The sequence below is a fragment of the Stegodyphus dumicola genome, chromosome 5 (genome assembly GCF_044657685.1).
Source record: "Stegodyphus dumicola isolate Sdum_Otavi_A_Nest chromosome 5, ASM4465768v1".
Classification (NCBI taxonomy): domain Eukaryota; kingdom Metazoa; phylum Arthropoda; class Arachnida; order Araneae; family Eresidae; genus Stegodyphus; species Stegodyphus dumicola.
The window spans coordinates 126,016,252-126,031,370 of NC_140772.1; the positions used below are offsets into that span (position 1 = coordinate 126,016,252).

Sequence of the window (15,119 nt, forward strand, 5' to 3'; positions counted from 1 at the left end):
AAGAGTATAATATAAAACAGCGGTTCCTCTATAGAATCTCAACCAGCAAGCACCACCTCTAGATATAAAGCCTTGAATGGTACCCAAAATTTAGATAACTCAGATATTGAAGCAGACGATATTAGAGCGCCAACAGAGGAGAATGCAGCAAAACAACACATCCGTAATCCAAATAAGAAAATCTTTCGTTAGTAATTACGTAAACTAACACAAATTGGCTATAACTACGTAAAGAAATCAAAGAAACACTCGTAGTTACTAAATTTGAAAGCAGAACAGACAGAGACAACCTTAAGGTTCAAGCTTTTAAGTATTGATGATTTTCGCAGAGCGCTAAGCAAATTCGAAAGAGAAAAAATTGCCTTTCATTCCTTCCTCCTTAAGCATGAGAAAAAAATCAAAACTGTCATAAAAGGTCTTACGGCAGATATGCCTGCTGAAGAAATAACAAGAGCTGCTTATTTTAAATGTACCAGTTATTAAATGTCATCAATTGATGAAAATGAGAAATGGAACTACCACGTTATTGCCTGTTTTTTACGTAGAAAGCCCAGAAACCCAGAAGGGAAGAAAGTATATGAAGTTAAGCATATACTAGACATGAGAGTCAAAAGTTTTGCATACAGAAGTTGGCGTGGCCTATCTAATGCTTCAATTGCCAGATGTATGGGCACATGCAGAGTGCTTGGTTTAACAAACCTGCATGTGTGAGGTGTTTTGATTCTCATAGATCGTACGAGTGTCCCGTAAAAGATAAAAATGAGATAGCGGCCAAATGTTTACTCTGCGCTGAACTCCACGCGGCCAGTAACATTTTATGCCCTAAAAGACCAGAGAACAATGATTCCGAGACCGAAGAATGACAGGAAAATAATCAGAACACAGAAAATGTCAGAAAAGGGTGATAGATTCAACAGTCAATAAACTAATACGGGAACAAAATCGTACGTGGTCGACAGTGGTCGTTCTCGCTGCGACAAAAGATTATGATAAACTTAAAGAATTCAGCTGCACTTAAGAAATTTGCAGTGATTTTAAAAAGAGGATTTTCAAATTAAAAGCAATATATGATAATTATAAAGACATACAAAACAAGAACAAGAAAAACAAGAACGATGAGATTGACTCACCTTGGAAGCACTTGAATTTTTGATTCTGTCAGCGCTTGGCAGCCGAGTGGTATTACAGAGCCACGAGAAACTGTTTACGAGATCGCGAATTCGATTCCAGGCGAACTCGTAAAAATAATAATTTTGAAGACTTGTATATATTTTTTAAACTTTCATCTTATTTCTTTTTTATGTGTTTTAGATGACTCACTGCATTTTTAGACGACATGTTTAGTTTTTTATTCACCTGCTTTGCAAAATATAGGACTTGTGCTACATCCCGTGATTGTGTACTTTACAAGAACTACTGCCTAGCTGTTTTGCCTCCAGTATATTGCTTTCATTTGAGATATGCCTACACTAAAAAAATATGTTTTTTGGTTATAATTGCTTATTTCATAGAAGTGTTTTCCGTTTTATCTGGAGCTATACGCACCCAATCGACAGCCCTAGTGGAAGATGAGATATATAGAAGTAAAGCGTCGAAAAAGATAATTACTTCTGCGACGAATGAAGATCTCCCAATTTACCTAAGAAGTGTTTTCCGTTTTATCTGGAGCTATACGCACCCAATCGACAGCCCTAGTGAAAGATGAGATATATAGAAGTAAAGCGTCGAAAAAGATAATTCCTTCTGCGACGAATGAAGATCTCCCAATTTACCTACAAGAAATCATCCTTGAACTTAATTTTGCGAGTGATGGTAAAGGCTGCTAAGCGAATTTGATATACAACAGATTTTAATAGCCCAAAGACACAGAACAAGTATCTCCAAAACTGCACGACTCATAGATCATTCATGATATGCCGCTTATGCATGCTAGTATTTATACGAAATGGATAAGTGACGGTGAAACCAACAGTAGTCGCCAAGATGTCGGACGTCCACTCGTCATCAAAGAAAAAGGACGCCCGAGACAGTTCCGCTTGGTACAGCAAAATCGGCGCCAGACAGTGGCTCAACTGACAGCCCAATAGAATGCAGGTCCATGTGCAAGTGTTTCGGAATACACTGTTTATCTGACACTGTTGGATATGTACAGAGCAGCAGTCGCCCCACACGTGTGCCTCTGTTGACCAAGCGTTATTGTCAGCCTCGCCTACAGTGAGCTCGAGAACATCGAGATTGGAAGAAATGAAAGACAGTTGCTCGGTTGCATGAATCACGATATATCATTCATCAAGTCGATGGTCGTTTCAGGTATGCCGTTTCCAAACGAGCGAATGCTCCTCCTAGGTCACACAAAGGCTGGTGGTGGCAGTATTATGCTTTGGACAACATTCCCATGGGCGGCTCTGGAACCCTTAATTATAGCAGAATAGAGCACGAAAGATACGGATTATCTGATCATAATCGCGGATCGGTTGCACCCTTAGATGCTGTTCCCTCAGTTACTTCCCAACAGAAAATGGAATATTCAATCAGGGCAACGCTCTATGCCACAAAGCTCAAATTATGGAGTGGTTCGAAGAGCATAAGGATGAATTCCAATTAATGTCCTGGCCACTTAACTTGCTGGATCTTAACCCGATAGAGCACATTTGGGATGTCATAGAGCGGCAGTTCAGAGCTCAAACACCGCCATGTCGGAATATCTCGACTTTGCGTGACCCCTTCTTAGACATCTGGTACAACTTGTCTCCAGGCATCTATCAAGAACTTCTGGACTCTAAGCCAAGGTGAGTTTCAGCTGCTTTCCAGGCCAAAGATAGCGCAACGCGTGATTGAGTTGGTTATCATAATAGTATGGCTCTTAAAGGTTATATTAGACAAAAGGCTAGGTTATATTTCTAAATATAGGCGTTGTTTCTGGATTATCTTTATTTAGAAATGCACTATGTGCTATTTCTGGCAAACAGCCAATTCTAGGATAAAAGGGAATGTTTTACTATTGTCCTAGTGTTGCTATTCATATACATGAAACTATTAATAAACAAATAAAGATACTGATTCATGGAAAATACAAATAGATTTCCTAGTTATAGTTTTGCTTCTTAAAGATATTATTGAAGGGTGTAATGAATGACAACTATTCGTTGTGGAAAAGTAAGGATTCAAAATTTTTAGAATGAAAATAAACTAATTAGTGAGATTTTTAAGATAAAAGAAATTTAAAATAATTAGTAATAAATAAAAATTCGTGCATTAACATGTAGGGTTTATATTTATTTTAACTAACATTTATTTTAAGTTTAAATTATCTTTCCTGTCAAACCTTACTTTCCCCAGGAACTGCCAATGCCAGAGTATGTAAATTTTAGTAGAACACGCAAGGATTCAAATTATCAGCGGAAGTATTCTGAGTTAAATAGAAAGGAAACGAGTTCGAAGTGTGCTTTTCTTACTTCACGAGCGCGGAGGTAGTTAATCAGAAATTGAAGAACCACGCGTTTCGGCCTGTGTGCTTGCCTCGGCAAATTGTTAATCTTTCAACGTAATATTCAGAGTTTGCTGAATTATCAGCGGTATTGTAGAACGCGGTGAGGTCAGTTACGTTTAGAGAGCCTCGTAGTTAGTCTCTTGTTATTATCTCTTTTCAGTTTATTATTTTTATTTTACCGCCGGGTCGGCGTAGTTTGTGAGCGTTAAGAGCACGCATTTGTAATTTCTAAAGTTGAATAAAAAGGGACTTAAACCCTTAGCAAGACTCTGTCTAATTTCCAGTTTCAGCAGTCACCACTTTGTTGCGTGCAGGTTGGAGGCGCGCAACTTTACATTGGCGCCCGAACACTTGTCGAACTGAAATGGCCGAAAATAGGATGGAAGCCGCGGGACAACAACAAGAAATGGCAAGCAAATTGGAAGGATTTGGATACCTGGTCCAGACGTTGAGAGCGTCAATCAAGCCAAACATCAATTTCGACGGAAAAAATTCGGTGGCGATATTTCTAGAAGGCCTCGAAAACCATTTCCAGCTATACCCTGTGCCTGAAAGACAAAAAGTTGCCATTGTCACATCTGCACTAAGAGGACAGGCCGCGCTATGCTTAAATGCGCTGTGTTGACTTCAAAAATTTTAGATTCTAGAGATACAATTATCGCTGAACTGAAAGCTGATCCTGAATTTGGAAGTGTCTATGCATATTTGAAAGACCCCGAAAGCTTTGAGCCCACAGATATCGATGCGATAAGAGGTAGAGCAGAAAACTATGAAATAATAGATAATTTACTATTTTATACTAAAACAACAAACGAAAATCTCGAGTACAAACCAGTCATCCCAGCGTCGCTTCGATTAAGCATTTTGAAGGAATTACACGACGCGAAAACAGCGGGTAATTTAGGGGTCAGAAAGGCTTTAAAAAGGGTACGCGAGGCGGTATATTTCCCGCAATTATACAAAATAGTAACGGCGTATGTCAGGTCCTGCAATCAATGTCAGTTAATAAATGATATTAATTACAGCCCGGCCGGGTACTTAAATAGCATTCGCGCTACATTTCCGAATGAAATTTTAGGCATAGATCTTCTTGGTGTTTTCCCCCAGAGCGAGTTAAATAAAAATCGTTTTCTTTTAGTAATTGTAGATAATTTGTCAAAATGGACAGAAATTGTTCCACTTAAACGCGCGTCAGTCGCAGATGCATTCTTACACAGATACATTTTAAAATACGGTGCACCGATAAAAGTCATTAGCGATAACGGTAAACAATTCATTAGTCAAATATTTGAAAACATATGCACTGGACTTGGCATACGCCATATCAAAATGTTTCCGTATAGACCACAGGCAAACATAGCAGAAAGAGTTAATAAAAACATTGTAAAAATAATTCGCAGTTACGTTAGCACACATCACAAGCGCTGGGATGGCTACATAAATGAGTCAGCTTATGCTTTAAGAACGGTAAATCACGATACTACGGGAAAAACCCCAGCAGAATTTATTCTTTGTGCAACAAAGAGAGCAAGAATTTAAACAAAAAGATGTGCAAAAAGTTATTGACCAGGCGCTTAAACCTCGGATACGGCAAGAAATAGGCAAAAAATATATTACGATAGAAAACACCGTGAAGCAGATTTTAAAGTTGGGGATAAAGTATTGAAGCGGAAATTTTCTTTATCAAGTGCCCCAGACAATTTTACGGCAAAGTTAGCTCCAAAATTTGAAGGCGCCTATGTAATTCAGGAAATCAAAGGAGTCGTAATGTACTTTAAGAACGAGAGAGGGGATATCTGTAAAGCAAGTCCAGACCAGGTGAAAAAATACTATAATCAAAATGATTTTGAAATCCTTAAAAGTTTCTTGCAGGACTCAAGCGTAAAGGAAGTAGAAGGTCCAGAAATAACGTCACCCGTTCCACCACCCAAGAAGCAGAGAACTGAAGAGAGACCTAGCCCTTCTACAACGACGGTACCGAAAAGAAAAAACGAAAACTTTCAGACTCCAGCATTTAAGAAAACAAGAACGCAAAGCCGCCGCGTAAAGAAACCTTGGTAAAGAGGAAAATACCACTTACAACGTATCGCAGTAAATATTATTCATCAAGGAGAACGCTCCCAGGGCCAGAGACTCAGGTGCAAACAAGGCCGCCGTTCTGGAAAATAAAAAGACAGCAGGAGGAACGAAAAGACCAGCAACAACAGAAGAAATTCAAGAATGACTCCAGACCGGAGGACGCCAAGACCAGCCGTCCAGGGAAAAACCAAAAAGACAGCAACCCGACGACTACTACTCCAAGAGGCCAGCATGCAGAGGACGAAAAAGACAAATTAGCGTGGACGACACTCGGTGGTCAGTAAGGAGAAGACTGACGTCCATGAAACCTATAACTTGGGAACAGTTCTGCCAGAAAAGAATGACGGAGTTCCAATCATCGAAAACTCAAAGATAAGTTAAAATCTTCTATAAAATTTTTTTCTTTCGTTGCAAAATGTTATGCGTAAATACGAAGTTCTATTTTTGACGAAAGTCAATATGTCTCGGTTGAGACTTAGTTTTGTTTTACTTTATTTAGCTAAGGCAAAAGTATTATTTTCTTTCAGTATAAAATCTAAGAACAAGCAGTTTCTGTTGGTCGAAAGACTAATTCTGTTATGTTAAAGCCAAAATTTGGCCGAAGATAAAAATAATTTGGTGTTCGTGTATTAATAAGAACTTATTTTCAGTGCCGCCAGCTTGGCGAAAAATGAGTAAAGTAAAAATTTATTTTTCTCTTATTCATTTTATAGTAAATTGTAAAAATCATATGTATTAGAATTTTGTAAATATATTTAAATACTTGAAAGTTATGTAAAAGTAGAATTTAGTCTAGAAGCATAAAATTTTAGATGCTAAAAGTAAATGCTCAAAAGCAATGAATTCAAATTTAAGTATTAAACTGTACATAAAATCATGCTTTAGAGCGAAAGCCTGCATGTCTAAAGATGAATGAGGGGGAAGTTAGAATGAATGTGTTTTGTAGGGTTCTCCACCTACACTTGAATTTTAAGAATGTTAAAGTAGCTCATCGAGTTGTAGAATGTCGAGTAAGGTGTGTCTATTTGGTCGTTGAATTCTAACAAATCATGGTGGTTAGGGGAAGTGTTGTAATACTAAAACACGAATATTCCCGTTTGACACCACACATGGTGGAGAGCCAGGGTAAAGTTAAATTAATGTTTGAATATTTGAATGAATGTGAAGTAAGCAGTAACTAAGGAAAATAAATCGTTTAAAAAAAACAAAAATTTATTCAGTGTCAAGAAAGTGTAAATTATAATGTATTTAGAAAGATACTGATACTTATTCCTTCCAGATGCTGGAAGGAAAAGAACAAGATTGATTGCTGAAGTCCAGGAAAAGTTGCTGTAAGAAGAGAGATTTAATAAAGTATACTCAGAAATTTTATTATCCTTTTGTGAGATAAGATTTTTTTTATGTAAACGAGGCTCTTAAAAGTTAGTTCAGAATTGTAGAAACTTTACAACAGGTCGTTTGTAGGACCTGCTTCCAAGTTTTCCAAATTCTGGCAGCAGCAAATGTAGGGTTTATATTTATTTTAACTAACATTTATTTTAAGTTTAAAGTATCTTTCTTGTCAAGCCTTACTTTCCCCTGGAACTGCCAATGCCAGAGTATGTAAATTTAGTAGAACACGCAAGGATTCAAATTATCAGCGGAAGTATTCTGAGTTAAATAGAAAGGAAACGAGTTCGAATTGTGCTTTTCTTACTTCACGAGCGCGGAGGTAGTTAGTCAGAAATTGAAGAACCACGCGTTTCGGCCTGTGGGCTTGCCTCGGCAAATTGTTAATCTTTCAACGTAATATTCAGAGTTTGCTGAATTATCAGCGGTATTGTAGAACGCGGTGAGGTCAGTTACGTTTAGAGAGCCTCGTAGTTAGTCTCTTGTTATTATCTCTTTTCAGTTTATTATTTTTATTTTACCGCCGGGTCGGCGTAGTTTGTGAGCGTCAAGAGCACGCATTTGTAATTTCTAAAGTTGAATAAAAAGGGACTTAAACCCTTCTCAAGACTCTGTCTAATTTCCAGTTTCAGCAGTCACCACTTTGTTGCGTGCAGGTTGGAGGCGCGCAACTTTACAAACAGGTCCATACATGATGTAAAATATGCTTCACATTTTCGATTCTAAGATTATTTATATTGCGATAGATAGCTAATATGATTTCTTCTTGAAGTGACCGATTATGTTGATAACCAGAAAGCACTGCAAACAATGCATCTGATTAATTAAAATAGTTTTCATCGTAATCCAAATCTTTATTTTACAATATTCAATAAAAGTTTGGCTGCTTTAAAATTCAGCAAACCTGTTAATGAACTGGTAACATTATTAGGAAATTGAGCAAGATACTGTATTGTTGTGTTTTTCTTTTCTGACACCAGTTGTTATTTTCTTCCTTCACGTTTGTATGAAGTTCGTGAGGATTTGGAGTGAATAACGACGGCACTTGTTGAAGTATCGAAACACACTTTGTTTAGCCAATATTAATCAGGACAGCTCCAAAACACTTTTACAGTCGTTGAAGAACTACTATAGACACGCTGACACAATCAGCGACACAGCCTTCACACTATCAGGTTATAACGGTCGAGACAGCTTCACTCCACCAGAGTACAGCTCCCGACTCTGCTTGGTCGTTCAGTCAGAGCTCCACGTACTCTCGAGATTTTCCACGCTACAACTCGCGATGCACTCGACTCAGCACCACAGTCTAAGACAAAACTCGACGATGCACTATCTCGCGATACACTAAAAGACTCTGTCAATGCACTCCACGACCAACTCGGCGCTAGACTTCGAGACACTCGCTCAATGACTGACTATCAGCTCGTTAGACGAGGCACACACACTCGCCCTCTCGACGACGCACTCTCTCACTGACTGCAAACCAGCAGAGTTTACATAGCTTTCAGCTTGTGTTCGAGAACATTCAGGGCTAAACCGGTAAGAATTCGTTCCAGAAGGTTCTCCATCCGTCCTTGGCACACCGCCAATTTTGTCGCCAAATGGGCGATATCTCGCCAAACGTGGTCCCTGCCTTTCCTTGCCATTTTATGACAACCCTAAAACTGTTTTGCGGGGAAGCTATCTCACCGCGCCTGTACATTTCGTAACAGCATATTGTAATATGTAATTGGTTAGATTTTTCCAGCAATTGTCGTATGACATACACCTAAATATTACTTTTAGAAATACATTATGTCTATTAAAGTTAGCTGTTACGCATACAACTTTTAATGCATTTACATTTCATTTATTAGTCATTGATTTTCCAAAATTAATTAATGAATTAACTATCTTAGGTATTTTTATTTATTTATTTATTTTATATTATTTATTTATTTTTTTTTTTGTTTTGGGAAAAGGACTAAACACTGACTCACCGAAACGCAATGACGAAATGGCGACGGTGGAAATTCAGAGATCTTTTACTATCACCTATTTTTCTAGAAATGGGATAAATCCACATCTGACTTAGAATGAAGCTTGGGTTTAGTTGATTTCTTCTGTATAATGGTAATAAATTTGTGTGGGTAGCTATGCTGATTCCTCAACCTTTGATAAAGGCATATAGATTAAACTCATGGCCCTAACCGGCATTGACTTGATTTATTCGTTATTCATAGTTATTGAAAAGTATTTTCTCTTCCTTACCTCGTGCCTTCGTAGCGTAACTGAAAAACACACCCGGCTGGCATGCGGGAGGTGCGGAGTTCGAATCCTGGCAAGGCCATTGAGGATTTCTTCGGTTTCCTACCTTCAAAAATTTTTAATAAGCTCTTCAGGGGCGTCCCAGCTAAAGAATGGATGGTAAACGATAATCCATCAGCTTCAGGATTTGGCGATTGGGTCCTTCCTTCCTAGTCACCTTTTAGCTGGGATGGAGTTTAAGGTATTTTCTCCTTTTTTACTGCTTGTCTTTCTGGGGTAATAGAAAACTACGTCCGACTGGCATTCGGGAGATCCGGAATTCGAATCCAGGTCAGAGCATTTCAGGTATCTTCGTTTTTCTGGTTTCAAAAATTCTGAATAGATTGTGTATAGTCAAAACACTTTAAAAATGTTTCCTTTTTCGCTCCAAATAAATGAGAAATAATTCTTCGAGTTATCATGATTTGTGTGTTTCGATTCGAAACGAATTCAAACGAATTTGTGTGTTTCGATTCGATCTTCAAAATGTGACAGTTCATGAATTGTGTAAAACGCATATACATTATCTGAAATTTGTCAGCCACAGTAGCTTTCATTCGCACCTGAAGGGTGTTCGAGAAATATAGCTGTATGCCTCTCATTTCTTTATATAATATCTCTATATATACATTTCCAAATACGAAATTTTAAAATACGAGTAAGACAGAGAATTTTATGAAAACAGTTTTATGATAATATATGGGAAGTTTCCGTAAAAATAAAATCTAAATTTTTATGTGTTATGTGCTGAGTGAAAATTTAATTTGTGAAGCATTTATTTTGCTCCAATTAGTCAAACACAATACTTCATACTTTTAAATACTTTAGAACACAAAACTTCATACTTTACAATTCCCAGTAGCAAAAATAATAAATTATTTCAAGAGTTCGACTACAAATTTAATAATGAGCGCTCCTTTATTCAAGGTACAAACATTAATCGTCAAAACGAACAAAGTTTGTTATCACCCTCAATTCGCTCTAAAAAGGCTCAGTTATTTTGCCAAAGTAATTGGGAAAAGACCCGAAACAGTAAATTTGTTGTCATATATCTCCAATATTTAAATCTAAAGTTAGGTAATGCGTAGAGATCATTAGACGTTTTATTTCGGAACAGAAGATATGTACACTATCCTCGCCAGAACTAAAGCTCTGGACCTACCGACTGCTATCCGAACATGCTTTTCAATTACACCGCGAAGGCACGTGATAAGGAGTGAGAAAATGCTTTGCATTCTCCCCCACTTGAAGGGGACTGCCTAGATGCAGTCGTTAAATCCTGGTGATGACGAATAATCATTCACTACCTTTTTAGTTCGGTTGCTCCGTTAGAGACCATTAGTTCTTTTATTTAGGTGCAGGACACATGCAAAATGTGCAGTGCCTTAGCCGGGACTCAAACCTCGGACTTTCCGATTGCTCGATTCGAATTGCACCTTATAGGTACTAGATAAGGAGGGAGAAAATATCTTATAAACGTTTTATGCGTAAATAATCAAAGCACAATTAATATTTCATTAATGAAACTTTTGCTTTGTGCAAAGTGAAATTTTAGATTTGAGTAATTACATAATATTCTTATCGCTTTTACAAAATTCCTTGCATTAATAGTTGAAACTTGTATGTCTAGTTTCAACATCTACGTAAATGATCAGTTTAAAGAACGGATGTTTTTAGTTAGCTTTTTCTTGCGTACGTAGAAGAATGTTGCGTTTTTTCCCTTGGCACAGAGCTTGAGCATAGATTGAAGATAAGTTACGTTTATTGAACGTTGATTGAGCTATCTGAAATTCAGACTGAATATGCGGCGGACAACACAGAGATGGGAAAATCCTGTGTAAGATCCCTGCAAGTCACTGCTCCCAAGCTTTTACGACGTGTCACACGACATGGTTTGACATCGCAGACGCAATAATTCATTCCGTTGACAGTACAAGAGACGCAACTTCATAACCAATGTCAAGAGATCTTAGCGTTTTGCACTGTGTCTGTCATCTCGATTTCAGGAGGGCATACAAACCAATGATCTTGTTTTTCTTTCCAGATATAAGGAATCAGAGGATGTAAAATACTACGGAAAAATTAAGGAGGCGTAGCTAATTCATTTTGAAGATTTTTTCCAACCGAACCACACGCTAGCATGCTGTTGAATTCTCGACTAGAGACCCTCGTTAGCAGGTTCTTCACGTCACGAGGCCTATACTTCACTACAGTAAATGTTTTATGCAATCCATGAATTATATATTTATGTAAAGAGCTTCTCGTAATTGTAATAAATATGTTTTGAGTTCAAAAATGCAGTAAGTATTATTACGCGATTTCACAAACGTACTAATTACTATACACTGATGTGCAAAGATTAAGGACGAGACGGTTTTTTCAATATAACTTTGTAGAAAAGCTTTCCAAATCAACACATTTAATACCGTAAGATCCCGAATACGTAAGGACATGGGTAATGTAAGCAACACTTACTAAAAGAGAAATCAGAAGGATAAAAAGAAGCTTTATTGAAAAAGTAGCATGGAGCGCAATGCGACTGAAGGCCGAAACATCCCTGTGATGGGTGTCCAGCAAGAAACATCCGGTCTTTAATAGGGGATATGATCTCCGCTGACTGCTAGGCAGGTTTCACAGCGTCTGCCCATGCTGAGAATAAGGGTGTCAATGAGTTGTTGAGCATTGCTGCCCATTCGTCTTGCAGCGCCAATCGGAGCTCCGGAATCGTTACTGGTGGTAAGGTACGAGCTGCCAAGCGTCTGCCTAGAAAATCCCATACATGCTCGATGGGATTGAGATCCGGAGATCGTGCCGGCCAATCCATACGTTCAATATCCTTACTCTCTAAGAGCTGTTCGGCAGCTACTGTGCGATGACATGGTGCATTGTCGTCCATGAAAAGGAACTGCAGACCCATAGCGCCTCTAAAAATACGCACATATGGAAGAAGAATCTCGTTACAATAACGGGTCCCGTTGACTGAACCTGCGTCAAAGATGTGAAGGTCTGTACGACTACCAAGCATGATGCCTCTCCAAACGAGAACACAATACTTCATACTTTTAAATACAATTAGTCAAACACAATACTTCATACTTTTAAATACAATTAGTCAAACACAATACTTCATACTTTTAAATACTTTAGAACACAAAACTTCATACTTTACAATTCCCAGTAGCAAAAATAATAAATTATTTCAAGAGTTCGACTACAAATTTAATAATGAGCGCTCCTTTATTCAAGGTACAAACATTAATCGTCAAAACGAACAAAGTTTGTTATCACCCTCAATTCGCTCTAAAAAGGCTCAGTTATTTTGCCAAAGTAATTGGGAAAAGACCCGAAACAGTAAATTTGTTGTCATATATCTCCAATATTTAAATCTAAAGTTAGGTAATGCGTAGAGATCATTAGACGTTTTATTTCGGAACAGAAGATATGTACACTATCCTCGCCAGAACTAAAGCTCTGGACCTACCGACTGCTATCCGAACATGCTTTTCAATTACACCGCGAAGGCACGTGATAAGGAGTGAGAAAATGATTTGCATTCTCCCCCACTTGAAGGGGACTGCCTAGATGCAGTCGTTAAATCCTGGTGATGACGAATAATCATTCACTACCTTTTTAGTTCGGTTGCTCCGTGAGAGACCATTAGTTCTTTTATTTAGGTGCAGGACACATGAAAAATGTGCAGTGCCTTAGCCGGGACTCAAACCTCGGACTTTCCGATTGCTCGATTCGAATTGCACCTTATAGGTACTAGATAAGGAGGGAGAAAATATCTTATAAACGTTTTATGCGTAAATAATCAAAGCACAATTAATATTTCATTAATGAAACTTTTGCTTTGTGCAAAGTGAAATTTTAGATTTGAGTAATTACATAATATTCTTATCGCTTTTACAAAATTCCTTGCATTAATAGTTGAAACTTGTATGTCTAGTTTCAACATCTACGTAAATGATCAGTTTAAAGAAAGGATGTTTTTAGTTAGCTTTTTCTTGCGTACGTAGAAGAATGTTGCGTTTTTTCCCTTGGCACAGAGCTTGAGCATAGATTGAAGATAAGTTACGTTTATTGAACGTTGATTGAGCTATCTGAAATTCAGACTGAATATGCGGCGGACAACACAGAGATGGGAAAATCCTGTGTAAGATCCCTGCAAGTCACTGCTCCCAAGCTTTTACGCCGCCACCTCCATACCTGTCCCTTTCAATGATGTTCGAGGGATGATTGCGGCTTCCCCGCTCTCTCCAGATGAGTATGCGATGAGAATCGCTTCTCAGACTTAATCTGCTCTCATCTGTAAAGAGTACTCGTCCCCATTCATTGTCTCTCCAATTCCGGTGTTCCCGGCACCACAGAGAACGCCTTCTCCGATGGGCAGGCGTTAGAGGTACACACCGTACAGGACGTCGTGCAAACAGACCACCACCGTGCAGTCTTCTGGTCACGGTAAAACGCGATATCGGTCGTCCAGTCGCCTGTGTCGTGTGTCTAGTGATTTCTCCCGCTGTCTGCCGCCTGTTTCTTCTGGCCTGTAAGGCAATATACCGGTCATCTGCGGGTGTGGTTCCTCGTGGACGACCACTACTAAACTCCCGGATAGCTGTTCCTGTAGTTTGAAATTGTCTCCAAAGTCGTGAAACGATGCTGTGAGCAATTCCGAACTCTGCAGCCACACTTGTCACACTGCGGCCTTCCTCCAACTTCCCAATGATTCGACCTCGGGTAAAAGCATCCAGATGCCGTCTAACAGATTGATTATTTGCCATTTCTCGCTGAGGCAGCAACTCGGTGTGATTTTAACTGCTATACGGCGTGCAATCTCTTTGCCAGAAATACTGATCTTACACCGACAACATGCTTTATACTACTCAGACACTCCCCCATTACATCTACCTGCATATCTGCGCATGTGCTACCGTACATCACCTTACTTAATCTCCTGATTGGTCTTTCTGTCCGCTCTGCCTCTTCGTTCAGCTGATATGCTAATTTTTCGACTTCGTCCTTAATTTTTGCACACCAGTGTATAAAGTCATAAAGTAAGCGCTATCTGCCGCCAGTTATCTACAAATAATAAGTTACGTTTTCTCTAACCAGAACATTAACAATAGCTTCAGATAAAGAAACATTAGAAGTCCCATCTAAAATGTGGAGAGACTGAGTCAGAGAGGAAGTTATTTTGAAAAACAGGCCTATCATCTTCGAACATAGACAATACCATCAAAATAACAGGTTTGATTTCAGAAGGAAATGTGAACAGAAAATATGACGCATTTGAGAAATTTTCCTTTGAATAGCTTTTCCTTTAAATCGTGAAATATTGCGACATATAGAGTAGTGTTTCCCTATAATTTTGCAGTTTCTGTACGTACAAATATATCCAAAAATTTCTCATGTTAAGCAGACTTTCAGGTATTTTGTGAAAAGAAACAATAGTATGTAAAATCTACAAAAGTATTGAAATTAATAATACTAACGTCAAATTAAAAAAGATAAATTCTTTACGCGTTAGATTATGTTTGATTTAGAAACTACAAAGTAGCAGTAGGCTTTATAAACAGTACGTAGTAACAGAAAAAGTTGTTATCTGAGAATATATGAAAAGCTTGCAGAGTCATTTTTTTTTTTTTTTTGAAGCAGAAGAAATTTAAAATGTAAAGTGCCCTCGCCGGGACTCGAACTCTGCAACTTTTGAATACGCGTCGAGTATGCTTACAGTCACACCACGAAAAAATGCGGAAAGGAAGTAAAAAATACCTTATATACTCCTAGGTTTAAAGAGCGACTGTCCTGGTAGGAACGAATTATCGCACACAACATTTTAGTTCAGACACCACTTGTAGAGTCATTAGAGTTT

General features: G+C 38.3%; 1 protein-coding gene and 1 long non-coding RNA gene across 2 annotated transcripts in view; one reads left to right on the forward strand and one right to left on the reverse strand.

The window, feature by feature from the left end:
* The window catches only part of LOC146997227 (uncharacterized), a 70,047-nt gene extending 58,512 nt beyond the window's left edge, over positions 1 to 11,535 (forward strand). The window contains exon 3 of the long non-coding RNA XR_015041221.1: positions 11,292 to 11,535. This is a non-coding gene — a long non-coding RNA (uncharacterized LOC146997227). The remainder of the gene's footprint in view (positions 1 to 11,291) is intronic.
* Positions 1 to 15,119, reverse strand: part of LOC118183554 (guanylate cyclase 32E-like) — a 459,050-nt gene that overhangs the window by 169,574 nt on the left and 274,357 nt on the right. The window lies entirely within an intron of this gene.